Source organism: Pistacia vera, unplaced genomic scaffold, assembly GCF_008641045.1.
Source record: "Pistacia vera cultivar Batoury unplaced genomic scaffold, PisVer_v2 Contig11, whole genome shotgun sequence".
NCBI lineage: Eukaryota > Viridiplantae > Streptophyta > Magnoliopsida > Sapindales > Anacardiaceae > Pistacia > Pistacia vera.
In genome coordinates, this window is record NW_022195137.1 from 1,490,433 (window position 1) to 1,506,562 (window position 16,130).

The following is a 16,130-nucleotide window of genomic DNA, read 5'->3' on the forward strand; positions in this document are numbered from 1 at the left end:
CTCGGTGCTTGCTCTAAACTGTAGAGTGCTTTCTTAGGTTTGAACATACGATCAGGCTTATGAGGATCTTGAAATCCTACTGGTTGCTCAACATAGACTTCTTCTATCAACATTCCATTCAAACATGCACTTGTCACATCCATTTGGTAAAGTTTCAGCTTCATACAGCAGGCAACTCCCAGCATTAATCTTATGGATTCAAGTCTAGCCACAACTATAAAGTTTTCATCAAAATCAACTCCTTCAACTTGAGTATACCCTTGTGCAACAAGTCTTGTTTTGTTTCACACCATGTTTCCAAACTCATCTGATTTATTCTCGTTCCAATAACATCAATCCCTTCAAGTCTGGGAACCATTTTCCATACATCATTTCTCTCAAACTGTTCCAGCTCCTCATGCATGACAGTAATCTAGTAGTTGTCTTTAAGAGCCTCCTTTGCATTTTTAGGTTCTAAAAGGGAAACATAGCACAGGTTATGAATTTCACTCAATTTTTTACATCTAGTTGTTGTAGATTTTCTCAAGTGTATAAAATCATGCAAGTAATAAAGTGTAAGAATACGGATGTTGAACCCAAAGGAATTACTACTATCAATTACCAAAATTTACTATCTAATTACTATTTGATTCATCACAGTTTTTATCAAGGAAAATCTAAATTAAATTAACAATTGAATTTAAAAGAAAACTGAAAAGAAAACAACTAAAATAAATCTTTGGGTTTAAAGCAAGATGACTAGACCTAGGGCATAGATTTCACACCAACTCTTATTCATATGTATCGATCACTTATGCTAATTTTATTAAGCTCTTCCAACATGTCAAACTCCCTAAATTTCTAATAACTTTCTCTTGAACAATTATCAAATTAACCCCTAATTACTAACCTGAATTATCTCTAATCAAATGTAAGCAATTGGAGATCATTATGCTCTATGGAGTTTACCAAAACCTCACAAGTCGCGGTAACATATCTTTTGTGTTCGCTCAACCTATGATTTTACTACCATAGACCAATTAAGTATCATCTCTTGATCTCAACTTAGTCTATTAGTTGATTCAATTCTTGGGCCCTTAAGAATCAAAAGTATTAAGCATAATAATAAAACTTATGAAGAAATCTTAATAAAAATCAATATAAATAAATCAACACATAATCAAGAGATTGGGCTATATCGTAGCCTTAGAAAAATAAAGTTAGTTCACAATAAACATGAAAGAAACAATCATCTTTATTAAAATAATCAACATGAGTTTATAAGAAAGAAACAAGAAGAACATCCCTATATTGTGAATCAAAGCTCCATAAATTCTAACATTTTTCTTCTCTACAGGTTTTTCTTCTTTTATTTTCCCCAAAGAATCCCCAAAATAATGCTAAAAGACTTCTATTTATATCCCACAAGGGTTAGGGTTTTATTTTCCTTAATTCTGTTTGGTTTAGGACTCTTAACCCTATTTTCCTAAACAAAAACGAATGAAAATTTCTTAATTGTCGTAATTGTGCCCCACACTGTGCTGCGATATGGTAGCTACTGGACAAAGTGTGCCATGACACTGTGCTGCGGCACAGTAATAACTCTTCTTCTTCTTGCATCATTCCATAACACTTCATTGATGGTGATTTTTGAGCTCGACAACGATGGAATCGGGAGAAGTGGTAAACATATGAAATGTAGCCCTTTGAATTAGCTTTCCAACAGTTAGAGAATCGTTTTAATCCGAGTTCTATAGCTTGAGATATTTTCAAAAAACCAAGATATGCTTAAGCTAGAGCGTAATCTAGAATCTTCTCATTACTTCAAACCTCTATAACTTCTTCAATTCAACTCCGATTCTTGATCCGTTTGTTTCTACTAGTCTCTCATTCCGTTGCCAACATGATTCTTCATCCAAGCATAACATTTAGCATTAGTAACCTAAAAAACACTCAAACACACCCGTGATCCTGTAAAAGACAATTATGAAAATATCAAGCAACTTTACCAAATTAAGCCTAATTCTCACAAATAATCCTCATAAACCACTAAGTAAAAGTGTATTTTGAAGCTCTTATCACAACTCCCAACTAGCTTCTTGCTAGTCCTTAGCAAGCTAAGTGATAGAACAAGTCTTTTAGCTTGAACACAAAAACAAAATAAATCTATAGTAACTATCCTAAATCACTTCCGTAGATTGTCACGGTTGCAGTTAGCATATGCAACAAGCCTTTAAACCCCTAGGCGGCCCTAGTTAGACAAGTTGTAGTCTCATGAGGGTTTCTAGCGATGATATCCACAAACATCCAAACCTAACATCACCTAAACTCAAACAAACATTTTAGGATCCATACATATAATCGTCTCAAAAATTATGTCAATGTGAATAAATCAAATAATTAACAACACACAAATATAAAGAATAAGCAAATTTCAACTACACTTTTGTTATTCACTCTCTTATAATCATTCACAAACCATTCATCCAAAAACTCGGATGGTTTTATGCATAGCTTCCATAGGCAAAATAAGAAAATAAAACAAATGTACAATCAAACTCCATAGGCTCACTTTTCAAACCACTCTCCACTAATGTAGAATCTAATCACTACCTCGAATCATTAGGTCTTTATCATGGTTGTAATATTAGGCTAGGGTGATGATTTACGAAAGAATGGAAATGAATGTTTAACAAAATGCAAGAGACTTAATATTTTACAGTAAATGACCATGAACAATCTCCTCCTTGGTTCCCTTCTCATTCACCCTCTACCCTTTCACATTGATTGAACTCTTCGTTCCAACATTAGCATAAACCCTCATGTAATGTATCTCATTTCAAGTTCTTCTCCCCAGCTACTTCTTCCTATTTTTCTGCAAATTTTTCTTTTTTTTCAAATTTTTTTTTTCTTTCTTTTGCTTTTTTTTTTTTTTTTTAGGAAGATAGTAACTCATAAAAAAATTAGTCTACCCCACCTGGCTTCAACTATCATTTTTTTTTTTCACAACCGCCAACCTATCTCATTACACATACTTAGATTGTGGTCCAAAAGATATATTTATTTTCTTCTACCACACTTCTTCTCATGAGTTTTTCTTATAAGGTCACACTAAATTAAGTCTCTCACAGTAAGATGGGTTGGAAAGTGTTTTAGGCTTCATCATCAAGGTGAGATATAGTAAGTTTACAGCAAAAAAATATGGCTTACCAAGAGTATAATAATAGGCTCAAAAGGTTAACTAGAGATAAAATAATATTGGTTGGCTTGAAAGGCTCAATCGTTTCAAAGAAAATTGCCTAAATCATATCCTAAGCAATGCAGATTTTAGGATTTCACCTCGAGTGGTTTTCAAATGAGTTCCAGAGTTTATACACAATTTTCACAAAATAATTATTGCCCAAAAAAAACACACATAAAATATCTTTAAGTTTCCGAATTATTAAACCAATCAAACCCATTCCCAATAGAGTCATAACTAAATGCAATTGCCATTCACTATCATCCTTATACTATGCGAAAATTAATAGAATTCTCAATGTTACATATTTACAATCATGGTTTTATCATTGACTTATATATGAGTTCCAAAAATAAGACAAAATACATTGACTCTTAGAACCTACAACAACCTAAATCAATTCCACCCAAAAGCTTTTTTCTAAAAAAAAAAAAAAAAAAAAATCAATGAATAAATAAAATAAAAACAAAAGATATTCAAATATGTCTATCAAAAGAAATTAAATTTGGCTATAAAAAAAAAAAAAAATTCCTTACCCCTAACGTTAGAGATGGACATTGTCCTCAATGTGCAAAGAGAACAACTACACTACCTTTTGTGTGCAACATTTATACGGAGATAATCTTTTGAAGGCATGCATATTGTTTGTCGTATCCAATAGTCATCGGGAATCTAATCAGAAGAAAACAAACTATGCGCCATGCTCGGCCAATTTAGTGTGCATAACGAAACTTATAGGTGAAACAAAAAATAATTAACATGTCAAACCACACTAAATCTATCATAACTTAAAATATTAAACGAAAATCCACATAAAACCGACTTCAAACAAAAAACCCATAAGAGTATATAAACAACACAAAATAAAAGTACATAAAGCGAGGGAAATGACATGGAATGCAACACATCAATTCTCCTTTTCTAACTAGAGCTCCTCCCATTACTTAGTCCTCCATACTGTCATCAGACTCCTCCTAATCGTCTTCTTCATCAGCCTCACTTGGGTGATAAATCATCTCTCTCAATTTGTACCTTCAAGTGTCACATCCTGCTTGCTCCATTTGATCTCGTTGCATGTCGAAGAGGACTTGAAATTGAGCATTCATCCATTCGGTTTGTTGCTGTTGATAATTGAGTATGACTTCCACCTTATCATGTAAACTCTCTTCTTTTTCCTCCTGTGGAGCTTTTGAAGATGAATCATCCGCTGTTCTAGTTATTTTTTTCCGTCCTATTGAGAGTTTGTTCATGTACTTATAAGTCAAACAGATGATAAGTTGAATCACCTTTTCTCTTGAAGTACGAGGAACTCCCTCTTTATGACATAGTGCCGTGACGAGTTGCAGGAAGGAGTAGCTCATGTTAGGATTGTTGGCACAAGATAACATTTGAGACACAATTATGTTACCCACATTCATCTTCTTTTTCGTCACAATACAGTAAAGCAAGATTGCTCTCACTCGATCCATGGTACTATTGTGGGTTGTTGGCATCAATCTTGTGTTCATGAAATATTGCCACACACGAGTGGCCATGCAAAGATTTCTTGCAGAAAATTTCTTATACAATCACCCATCATGACCCATTGTGCTTGTCCCTTTGTCAACCTCCTAATGACCATGTCATAATCGACACTTTTCAAGTATTCCTCGTATTTGCCCTCTTCGACTGTTGACAATTCACAATATTAGTTAATTGTCTCAGCATCAAATTTTACCTCCTTTCCTCGAACTTTCGTTTTCCCATTGGCACTTTCAGGTAAGTTGGCATAAAATTCTTCAACAATTGGAGCAATGGCTGATGGGGGAGTTTGAGTAAATTTATGCCAACCCAATTTCCTGATTATGTCAGTTATTTCTTCTACGTCATCATCCTCAAAATCCATGCCCCTTTCTTGTATGAAACCCCTCTCTTTTTGGTGAGCATCTTCAAACATTTCCTTAGCTTTTCCACTCTCAAACTTAGGATCATTAGCTTGGCTACCCTTCCCACCTCTTTCTTTTCGCTTAGGAGCTATTTTTGGAGCCATGAATCTTTTTTTCTTTCAAATAAACGAACTTCCACAACTCCAATAGTAAACAACCACCCAATTCTTCAAATAGGATTGAACTTACCTCCCTTAAACACCAATTTTTTTTATTAACAATCCAATTTCAATCAACAGTCAACACCAAATCTAATCAACAACACCAACTAATGACAATGTATGATCTATAATTCACATAATAGCATTGCAAATCACCCTTATACTTAATTTTCCTCAACCAACGAAATTGCATCCAAAATTGCCAATGAATCTTGCAAAATCAAGTAATATGAAACCCAACTCGTGAGTATGGAGTGTAAGAATACTTACTTGTGTTGGGAAGAGGAAATCTTGCTAAAAAATTCCACCAATTTCTCTTGAATTTTGAAATCCCCAATTTCGCAACCCTAACTCCACCAAGAAGATTTTCTTAAATTTCAATTGAAATCCTTGCAAAAGATGAAGAGAACACATATTATAATATGATGTAAAGGCAAGATTTTTGTAACGTGAGAGAGGTGTTAAGGTGGAGAGAGGAGAGAGGAGAGTTTACAATTTTGTGTTTCCATAGGCGATGATGTTGTTGGGTTTAAAAACCCAACAATTCGCAACTGTGCCGCGACATAGTCGCTTCTGCCTATTTCATGCTGCGGCATAGCCCTTTTTTTATTTTATTTTTTTGAAAGAAACAATCATGTAAAATGAAAATGATAAAGTAAAATAAATTGAAAACATGGGTTGCCTCCCACGAAGCGCTTAGTTAACGTCTTTAGCTTGATGCCTTTTTATGTTCATTTTAGTTCGTGGAGAAAAATTGAAACTCTTTCTTCTTCCAATCCATGCTCAACATAGGGTTTCAATCTTTGTTCTTTAACCTTGAACATCCATTTCACCGGATGATGAACTTCGATGGCCTCATGTGGAAAAACCTTACAATGAATGGTCCGGACCACCTTGATCGTAACTTTCTTGGAAAAAGTCTAAGTCTCGAGTTGAATAACAAAACTTTTTCTCCTAGTTTGAACTCCTTTTTCACTATGTGCTTATCATGCCAAAGTTTGATCTTCTCTTTATAAATCCAAGCACTCTCATACGCGTTGTGGCAAAATTCCTTCATCTCATTGAGTTGCAACAATCTCTTTACACCTACCGCCTTTGGGTCAAAATTTAATATCTTCATAGCCTAATATGACCTATGCTCGAGCTCAACCAGAAGGTGACATGCTTTTCCATATACTAACCTATATGGTGACAGCCTTATTGGCGTTTTGATGCCGTTCTATATGCCCATAGCGCGTCATCCAGTTTTGTGGACCAATCTTTCCAAGAGGCATTCACAGTTTTCTCTAGGATTCTCTTCAACTCTCTGTTAGACACCTCCACTTGCCACTTGTTTGCGGATGATATGGTGTTGCAACTCGATGTATAATTCCATACTTACTCAACAATGTCTCGAATTATCGGTTACAAAAGTGAGCTCCTCCATCACTTATGATAGCTCTAAGTGTGTCGAATCTTGTGAATATGATCTTCTTTATGAACTTCACCATGACATGAGCATCGTTGGTCGGTAATGCGACAGCTTCCACCCATTTTGTGACGTAATCTACAGCCACAACAATGAAGCGGTTAGAAAAAGAAGATGGAAAAGGTCCCATGAAATCTATGCCCTATACATCAAATATTTCTACTTCTAAAATGTTACTAAGAGGCATTTCATTTTTCCTAGAAATATTCCCAACCCTTTGACATGTATCACAAGTTAGAACATAATTGTATGCATCTTTAAAGAGAATAGGCCAGAAAAATCTTGATCGAAGAACTTTGGCAGCCGTTCGTGTTGCTCCAAAATGCCCTCCGACCTTTAGAGAATGGCACTGTCGAAATATATTCTCCATCTCCTTCTCTGACACACATCTCTTGACCATTTGGTTCGTACATTGCTTGTACAAGAATGGATCCTCCCAAAAATAGTGTTTCAAGTCGGAGAAAAATTTCTTCCTCCTTTGGTGTGTCATTTCGGGAGGTAGCACCTTCTTTGCTAAGTAATTGGTGATGTCGGCAAACCAAGGTCCATCTTGCACCGTAAATAGTTGCTTATCCGAGAAATGTTCATTGATTGGCTTTTCGTTATTTTGATCTTCTTCCCTCCTTTCCAATCGAGATAGATGGTCCGCCACTTGATTCTCAGTTCCTTTCTTGTCTCGGATTTCCAAGTCGAACTCTTGAAGAAGTAAAGCCCATCTAAGTAATCTTGGCTTGGAATCCTTCTTTGCTAAGAGGTACTTCAAAGCTGAGTGGTCAGTATGCACGATGACCTTTGTACCTAGCAAATAAGAACGAAACTTGTTAATTACAAAAACAACGGCTAAAAATTCTTTCTTTGCTGTAGCATAATTCAGTTAAGGTCCCGTCAATGTCTTACTAGCATAGTAAATGATATGCAATATTCTACATTTTCGTTGCCCTAATACAGCTCCTATTGCATAATCATTAGCATCACAAATAATTCAAAAGATAATTCCCAATCGGGCACAATAATTATAGGACCAGATATCAATTTAACTTTTAGACACTCAAATGCTTCTAAACACTCTTTAGTAAAATTAAAAGGTGTATCCTTAGCTAATAGATCACAAAGAGATTTAGAGATTTTAGAAGATCCTGGATAAATCTCCTATAGAAGTCGGCGTGTCCAAGGAATCTTCGGACGACTTTCACATAATTTAGGGGTGGTAACTTCTCGATGACCTCCACCTTTGCTCGATCCACCTCGATCCCATTGATGGAGATTCTATGGCCTAGTACGATTCCTTCTTGTACCATGAAATGGCACTTTTTCCAATTTAGTACTAGATTGGTCTCCACACATCTCTGCAAAACTAAAAAAAGTTAGATAAACAAGAATCGAATGAGTTACCTACCAGGGAGAAGTTATCCATAAAAATCTCGATGGAGTTCTCCACCATATCTGAGAAGATGGACATCATGCAACATTGAAATTTGGTTGGTGTGTTGCATAGTCCAAATGGCATCCTTCGGTATGCAAATGTTCCATATGGGCATGTGAATGTAGTCTTTTGTTGGTCTTCCGGTGCTATTAAAAGTTGATTGTATCCTAAGTATCCATTTAGGAAACAACAAAGTGCATGACCTGTTAATCTCTTTAGCATTTGATCGATGAATGGAAGTGGAAAGTGATCTTTGCATGTCACGTAGTTAAGCTTCAGATAATCAATGCACACTCGCCATCCTGTAACCGTTCTTGTCGGAATGAGTTCATTGTTGTCGTTTTGCACCACGGTCATTCCTCCCTTCTTTGGTACAACTTGGACCGAACTTACCCATGCACTATCAGAAATTAGGTAAATGATTCCTACATCTAGCAACTTTAAAACCTCTTTCTTCACCACTTCTTGCATTGTTGGATCGAGTCTTCTATCTGGTTGCACCGTTGGCTTATAACTTTCTTCCATTAAAATCTTGTGCATGCAAATTGAAGGGCTTATACCTTTGATGTCTGCAATTGTCTATCTAATAGCTACTTGTATGTCTGTAGCACCCTTAATAGCTTTTCTTCCTCTACATCACTCAAAGAAGCATTAATAATAACAAGATAAAACTTTGAATCTTCTAAAAATGCATACCTTAAGTGAGATGGAAGCTGTTTAAGCTTGAGTTTCGAAGACTCCTTTGTTGATGAGTTGGAGTGACTTTCTATCACATTAATCTCAAAGAACTTCTTGGTGGGTAGTGATTTCATTGATGGTAGAGAATTTAAGAAACTTAAACACCCTTTCAACTCTTCTCGATCCACTTCATCTTCATTTGTCCTTGTGTTAACTAGACAATTCTCTAAGGGGGAGCTTGGGTAATTTTCTTCCATGGTTTTGAAAATGACATTATCAAGGACACTAATTTCAAAACAAGTATCTCCCTCATATGGGTACTTCATGGCATCAAACACATTAAACTCTACTTGTTCATCATATACTCTTAATATTAGCTTCCCTTGGTGAACATCTATTAAAGTTTTACTAGTAGCTATGTCTTCCTAGAATTAGAGGTACTTCTCGATCTTCTTCCATGTCAAGAACAATAAAATCCACCAGGAAAACCAACTTATCTACCTTTATCAAGACATCCTCTACTACTCCCCTAGGATATTTTATAAACCTATCAGCTAATTGAAGATGGATTGTGGTTGGCTTTACTTCCCCTAGACCTAGTTTCTTATAAATAGAAAATGGCATGAGATTAACACTAGCTCCTATGTCACATAAAACTTTAGCAAAATGAACACTACCTATTGTGTAAGGAATTGTGAAACTCCCTGGATCTCTGAGCTTTTGTGTAATTTCTTTAATAGCAACGTGCTACACTCTTCCTTAAGCATCACCGTCTCATGTTCTTCAAACCTTCTCTTTTTTATGATAATCTCCTTCAGAAACTTTGCGTACTTCGGCATTTGCTCCAACATGTCTACAAAAGGAATGTTAATGTGCAAAACTCTAAACATGTCCATGAACTTACCAAATTGCTTATCTAGTCTCTGTTTCTGCACTATGTGAGGATATAGTAGGGTCGTGTCATCGTTCATCGAAGCTTGGGTGTTTTCGTCATTTTCTGTTCCTATGTTGCGGCACACTTATTTCTACCCTCTTCTGTGCCGCGGCACACTTGGTTCTGCCATCTTTTTCTTCTTCGAGTTTTTCCTTTGTTTCTCCTTCATTCCTTACTTCTTTAAACTCCTTACCACTTCTCGATATCGCTCGGCAATGTTCCTTGAACTCTTCCAGCTAAAATATTGTGGATTTGCCCCATTTGAGTTTCAAGATTTCTTATGGAAGCAGATTGGTTTTGTAACAAAACTTCATACTTTTGGAGTTGAGATTCATTCTTGTCAAATCTTTTTCCCGACTTTTCCATGAACTTAGTGAGCACACTCTCCATATTAGATCTATTCTCTCGAGGTTGAAAACCCGATGGTGGCTTGTGCTCATTATTGTTACTCCATAAAAAATTTGGATGATTACACCATGCTGGAGTGTATGTGCTAGAATACAGATTCCCTTGCCCTCGTTGAAAGTTGTTGACATAGTTAGCTTGTTCCGGTTAAGCAAATGGATTTCTTTCTTGACAATCCTTCGATAAATGATTTCTTGCACAAAGTTTACAAGTTAGGAAACAATAGCATTTACCTTTAAGGCAACTCCCAATTGCTTTTGAATGGCTGAGAGTTGAGCGACCAATGTGGTGTAGCCATCAACTTCGTGCACTCCCGCTGCTTTCCTTATTGAATTTCTCTCCGAAGGCCTCATGTAGTTATTGCTTGCCATTACTTCAATCAGATTATAAGCCTCCTCCAGTGTTTTGTTATTCAAAGCTCCGCCACTTGCAGCATCAATCATCACTTGTATATTTGGTAGCAACCCATTGTAAAACATCTGCATCTACGACTATATTGGCAGCCAATGGTGAGGACACCTCCGTAAGAGATCCTTATATCTCTCCCAAGCTTCATAGAGTGACTCCATATCTTGCTGGAAAAAATTTGTGATGTCAATCCTCATCTTATCAGACTTGACAGGTGGGAAATATTTCGTAAGGAATGCTTGAACTAACTTATTCCATGTAGTAATACTTCTTGATGGCAAAGAAATCAACCAAGCCTTAGCTTTATCCTGAAGAGAGGATGGGAAAAGTCTAAGCCTAATTGCATCATCAGATACTTTATTGTGTTTGAATGTGTCACAGAGCTCCAGAAAGTTTGCGATATGCAGGTTAGGATCATCATTAGGTAACCTCGAAAATTGAACCGCATGCTATATCAATTGAACAATTGCTGGCTTTATTTCAAAAGTATTCACTTGAACTGGTAGCCTCTTGATGCTAGAATAGCACCCTTCAACAATAAGACTAGAGTAGTCCTTTAATGCTCGTTGAACCACTACCACTCCTGTAGTTGCATCGCCCCCTGCGATTTCCTCATTTTCTAGATTACTCATATTTTGATTTATACTTTCCTTGTCAGCTACTGCTTTTTCTAAGTTAGCTTGCCTATTTTCCTTTTTCAACTGTTTAGTTGTTCTCTCTATCTCAGAATTGAAAGGATTAAGATCACTACTACATTTTAAACGTAAGCTCTCCAAGATCTAAAACAAAAAACAAACACGACAAAATAAGAAAAGAAAAGAAAATCAACTTTAAAACAAAGATAAAACAAATCAAACTAGCAACTAAATAGTTCGTAATGATATTAAAAAAATAAATAACTCCCCATCAACGACGCCAAAAACTTGTTGTAGATTTTCGCAAGTATACGTAATTGTGCAAGTAATAAAGTATAAGAATACGGATGTCGAACCTAAGGGAATTACTACTATCTAATTTCTATTTGATTAATCACAGTTTTTATCAAGGAAAATCTAAACTAAATTAACAATTGAATTTAAAAGAAAACTGAAAAGAAAACAACTAAAATAAATCTTTGGGTTTAAAGCAAGATGACTAGACCTAGGGCATATATTTCACACCAACTCTTATTTATATGTATCTATCACTTATGCTAATTTTATTAAGATCTTCCTATAGGTCAAACTCCCTAAATTTCCAATAACTTTCTCTCGAACAATTATCAAATTAACCCCTAATTACTAACCCAAATTATCTCTAATCAGATTTAAGCAATTGGAGATCATTATGCTCTATGGAGTTTACCAAAACCTCACAAGTCGCGGTAACCTATCTCTAGTATTCGCTCAACCTATGGTTTTACTACCATAGACCAACTAAGTAGCATCTCTCGATCTCAACCTAATCCATTAGTTCATTCAATTCTTGGGCCCTTAAGAATCAAAAGCATTAAGCATCATAATAAAACCTATGAAGAAATCTTAATAAAAATCAACACATAATCAAGAGATTGGGCTACATCTTAGCCCCAGAAAAATAAAGTTAGTTCATAATAAACATGAAAGAAACAATCATCTTTATTAAAATAATCAACATGAATTTATAAGAAAGAAACAAGAAGAACTTCCCTATATTGTGAATCAAACCTCCAGAATTTCTGACACTTTTCTTCTCTACAGGATTTTCCTCTCTTATTCTCCCCAAATAATCTCCAAAATAATGCTAAAAGACTTCTATTTATATCTCACAAGGGTTAGGGTTTTATTTTCCTTAATTATATTTGGTTTAGGACTCTTAACCATATTTTCCTAAACAAAAACGGATGACAATTTCTTAATTGTTGTGATTGTGCCCCGACACTATGTTGTGGCATGGTAGCTACTGGACAAAGTGTGCCGCGGCACAGTAATAACTCTTCTTCTTCTCATATAATTCCACAACACTTCAAAGATGGTGATTTTTGAGGTCGACAACGATGGAATATAGAGAAGTAGTAAACATATGAAATGTAGCCCTTTGAATTAGCTTTCCAACAATCAAAGAATCGTCTTAATCCGAGTTTTACAGCTCAAGATAATTTCAAAAGCCTGAGGTATGCTCAAGCTGGAGCGTAATCTAAAATCTTCTCTTTATTTCAAACCTCCATAACTTCTTCAATTCAACTCTGATTCTTGATCCGTTTGTTTCTACTAGTCACTCATTACGTTGCCTACATGATTCTTCATCTGAGCAAAACATTTAGCACTAGTAGCCTGAAAAACACTCAAACACACCCGTGATCCCATAAAAGACAATTATGAAAATATCAAGCAACTTTACCAAATTAAGCCCAATTTCTCATAAATAATCCCCATAAACCACTAAGTAAAAGTGTATTTTCAAGCTCTTATCACTAGTGACCATTACCTCATCCGGATTTTTAATCACTGTAGATGGTGAATGAGCCTTTTTAATCCATGAGGGTGGTTCTCTAGTTTTTGGTGTCTTTTGTTGAGTGATTTCATCAGATAAATCAACAATCAAATCTAGTCCTTGTTTCTTTGAGAAAGATCCTTGTTGAGCTACAGAGGTGTTCACTTCAGATTTTGATGTGGTCATATCTTTTGGAGGACTTGGAATGGGCACATTGTCACAGTCAATGGTCACATTAGAAGGTGATATTAAGTCATCAATATCATTTTCATGAGAAATCTTCTGAATTAGAGAAAACAACATTAAATGATTCAATTATGCATTGAGTTCTCATATTGAAAATCCTATATATGCCCTACTATTTGAAGAGTTTCCGAGAAAAACACCTTCATCACTTTTGGAATCAAATTTTCCTAGGGGATCTCTATCATTCAACACATAACACTTGCACCCAAAAACATGAAAGTAGGACAAATCAAGCTTCTTACCTTTCCATAATTCATATGGAGTTTAAGAGGTACCTTTCCTTAAAAAAACTTTGTGTGCAATGTGACATGCAGTGTTGATTGCCTCAGCCCACAATCTTGTTGGTAATTTTTTGTCATGTAACATAACTGTTACTGTTTCTTGAAGAACTCTATTCTTTCTCTCCACAACTCCATTCTGTTGAGGTGTTTTTGAAGTAGAAAACTCATGCCATATACCTTACAAATCACAAAAACTAGAAAAATCAGTGTTCTCAAACTCCCTTCCATGACCACTTCTTATCCTCACAATTTTCTTCACCCCAAAATTTTGTTCAACTTGAAGTCTTTTGATCATATTTTGAAAGACTTCAAATGTATCAAACTTTTTCCTTAAAAAATCAAACCAAGAGAATCTAGAAAAGTTATCAACACACACAAAGACATATCTCTTACCTCTTAAACTTTCAATTTGCATTGGCCTCATCAAATCCATATGAAGAAGTTCTAAAACACATTAGATATTCAACTAAGACAAATATTTGTGAGGAAAATTAGTTTGCTTACCGTGTTGGCACGGGCCACAAACTTTACCTTTTGGGAACACTAGTTTAGCCAAACCTTTAACAACATCATTTCTGGAGAGTTTCACAAGATCTCTAAAATTTATGTGTCCAAGTTTTTTGTGCCAAACATCAATATCATCTGATTTAGAACTTAAACACAAAACTTTGTTAATCAAAAGATAGCAATTGTCATTTGATCTCTTTCCTTCAAGAACAGAAGTACCATCATCATTCAAAACTTAACACATATTTTTTGAAAATTTTACAATACAATCTTTATCACAGATTTGACTTATGCTTATGAGATTAGCTTTAAGACCTTCAACATAAAACACATCATTTAGAACAGGGAAACCAGGAATGACAATAGATCATTTGCCAAAGATTTTACCTCTTTTGCCATCACCGTAGGTCACATGACCAACCTCAACAAATTCAAGATCAGTCAAAAAACCTTTGTTACCTAACATGTGCCTTGAACACACACTGTCAAAGTACCATTGGTCATTTTGAAATGCAAGCAATGATGTATGAGCAACCAAATAGTTGGTACTAGGCTTGGGTCTCCATATTTTCCTATTTTTGAAAAAATTGTTTTGATGCGGGGTTTTTTGATAGGGAAAAACATGATTTCCAAAGCATATTTTCAAGTATGAAACGAGTTTGAAACAATTTGATCAAATGTGACCTTTCTTTTGATAGAAATGACAAACAGGGGTAAATTTTCTTACCTTCAAGGTCCGATCGAAAGGTGCGGCAACAACATTCAGGTCTAAAATTGTGTTGAATGTTATGGTCACAACTGGTTTCAAGATGCTCACCTTAAAAAAAGTGGTCACACCAGGTTTGGAAGAAATTGCATCAGGAGAAAAACTTAATCCAGTTTTGACACCAAAAGACTTCCCTTGCCTAAGAACTTCATCAAGTTTATAAAAACCTACATTCAATCTTTCAACAATGGCCTTGGCCTCAATTAGTTCATTTAAAGCTTGATTTAATATAAGTTCTTTGTTGGATAAATCAACAAACAAGGCATTCAACTTATCATTCAACACTTTCTTATCTTCAGTTAAGGTACAATTTTCAAATTCAAGAGATTTGATCTTCTTACTCGCTTTCACCCATGACTCATAAATTTTGTCATAAGCCTCTTGTTGTTCTTTATAAACATCACTTGAGTCATTCGAGGACACACTCCTATTGTCCTCTGGGTTAGCCGTGAAGGCCAAGAAATTCTCATCCTCATTTGTGTCATCACATCCACTCTCACTGTCATCACTTTCACTTAGAGAGGCAGCCATAGCTTTTCACTTTTTCTTTAGAGTGTTTGCACACTTTGACTAAATGTGTCCATACCCTTCACATTCATAACACCTGATGCCTTTGTTTTTCTTGTCATTATCTCTCGAAAATTGTTTCGAGAAGGCACCTTGACCAACTTGGTCGGTGGATTTCTTAACAAAATGTTGTTTACCTTTTTTGCTCAACTTAGGCTTTCTTATATTCTTTTTCAAGAATTTAGCAAAAAATTTTGTGAGCAAAGTGCACTCATCTTCCTCACCTTCACTAGAAAAAACATTAACAGTAAGTTCAGATATTACCTCATGTTTCAGAGCGAGACCCTTTTCCCAGTTTCTTCTCCCATCATTTCAGATTGAGTTTGAAAGTCTAAAGTGATCCAATAAGTTCATCTAGTTGCATCTCATCCAGGTTTTGGCATTCGTAGATAGAGGTTGCTTTGGACATGAACTTCAAAAGCAGAGAACATAAAACTTTCCTGACAAGTTCAACATTAGTATAGATCTTACCCAAAGCAAAGCATTCATTTGTGATATCACACAACGGACCATGAAAATCAGTGATAGACTCATCATCATGCGTAAAAAAGATTTTCATAATCAATAATCAATCTCCTAAGTCTGGTCTTTTTAACCGTGTCAGTTCCTTCATTCTTAACTTGGAGCATATCTCATGCATCTTTGACTGTTTCACAGTTGACTATATTTTTCATTTGGCTAATACTGAGA

General features: G+C 35.4%; 1 non-coding gene across 1 annotated transcript; it reads left to right on the forward strand.

Annotated features, from left to right (window-relative positions):
- Positions 1-10,715: 10,715 nt before the first annotated feature.
- LOC116139386 lies at positions 10,716-10,822 on the forward strand. The gene has a single exon (XR_004129446.1). It is a non-coding gene; the product is annotated as a small nucleolar RNA R71 (small nucleolar RNA).
- Positions 10,823-16,130: the final 5,308 nt, after the last annotated feature.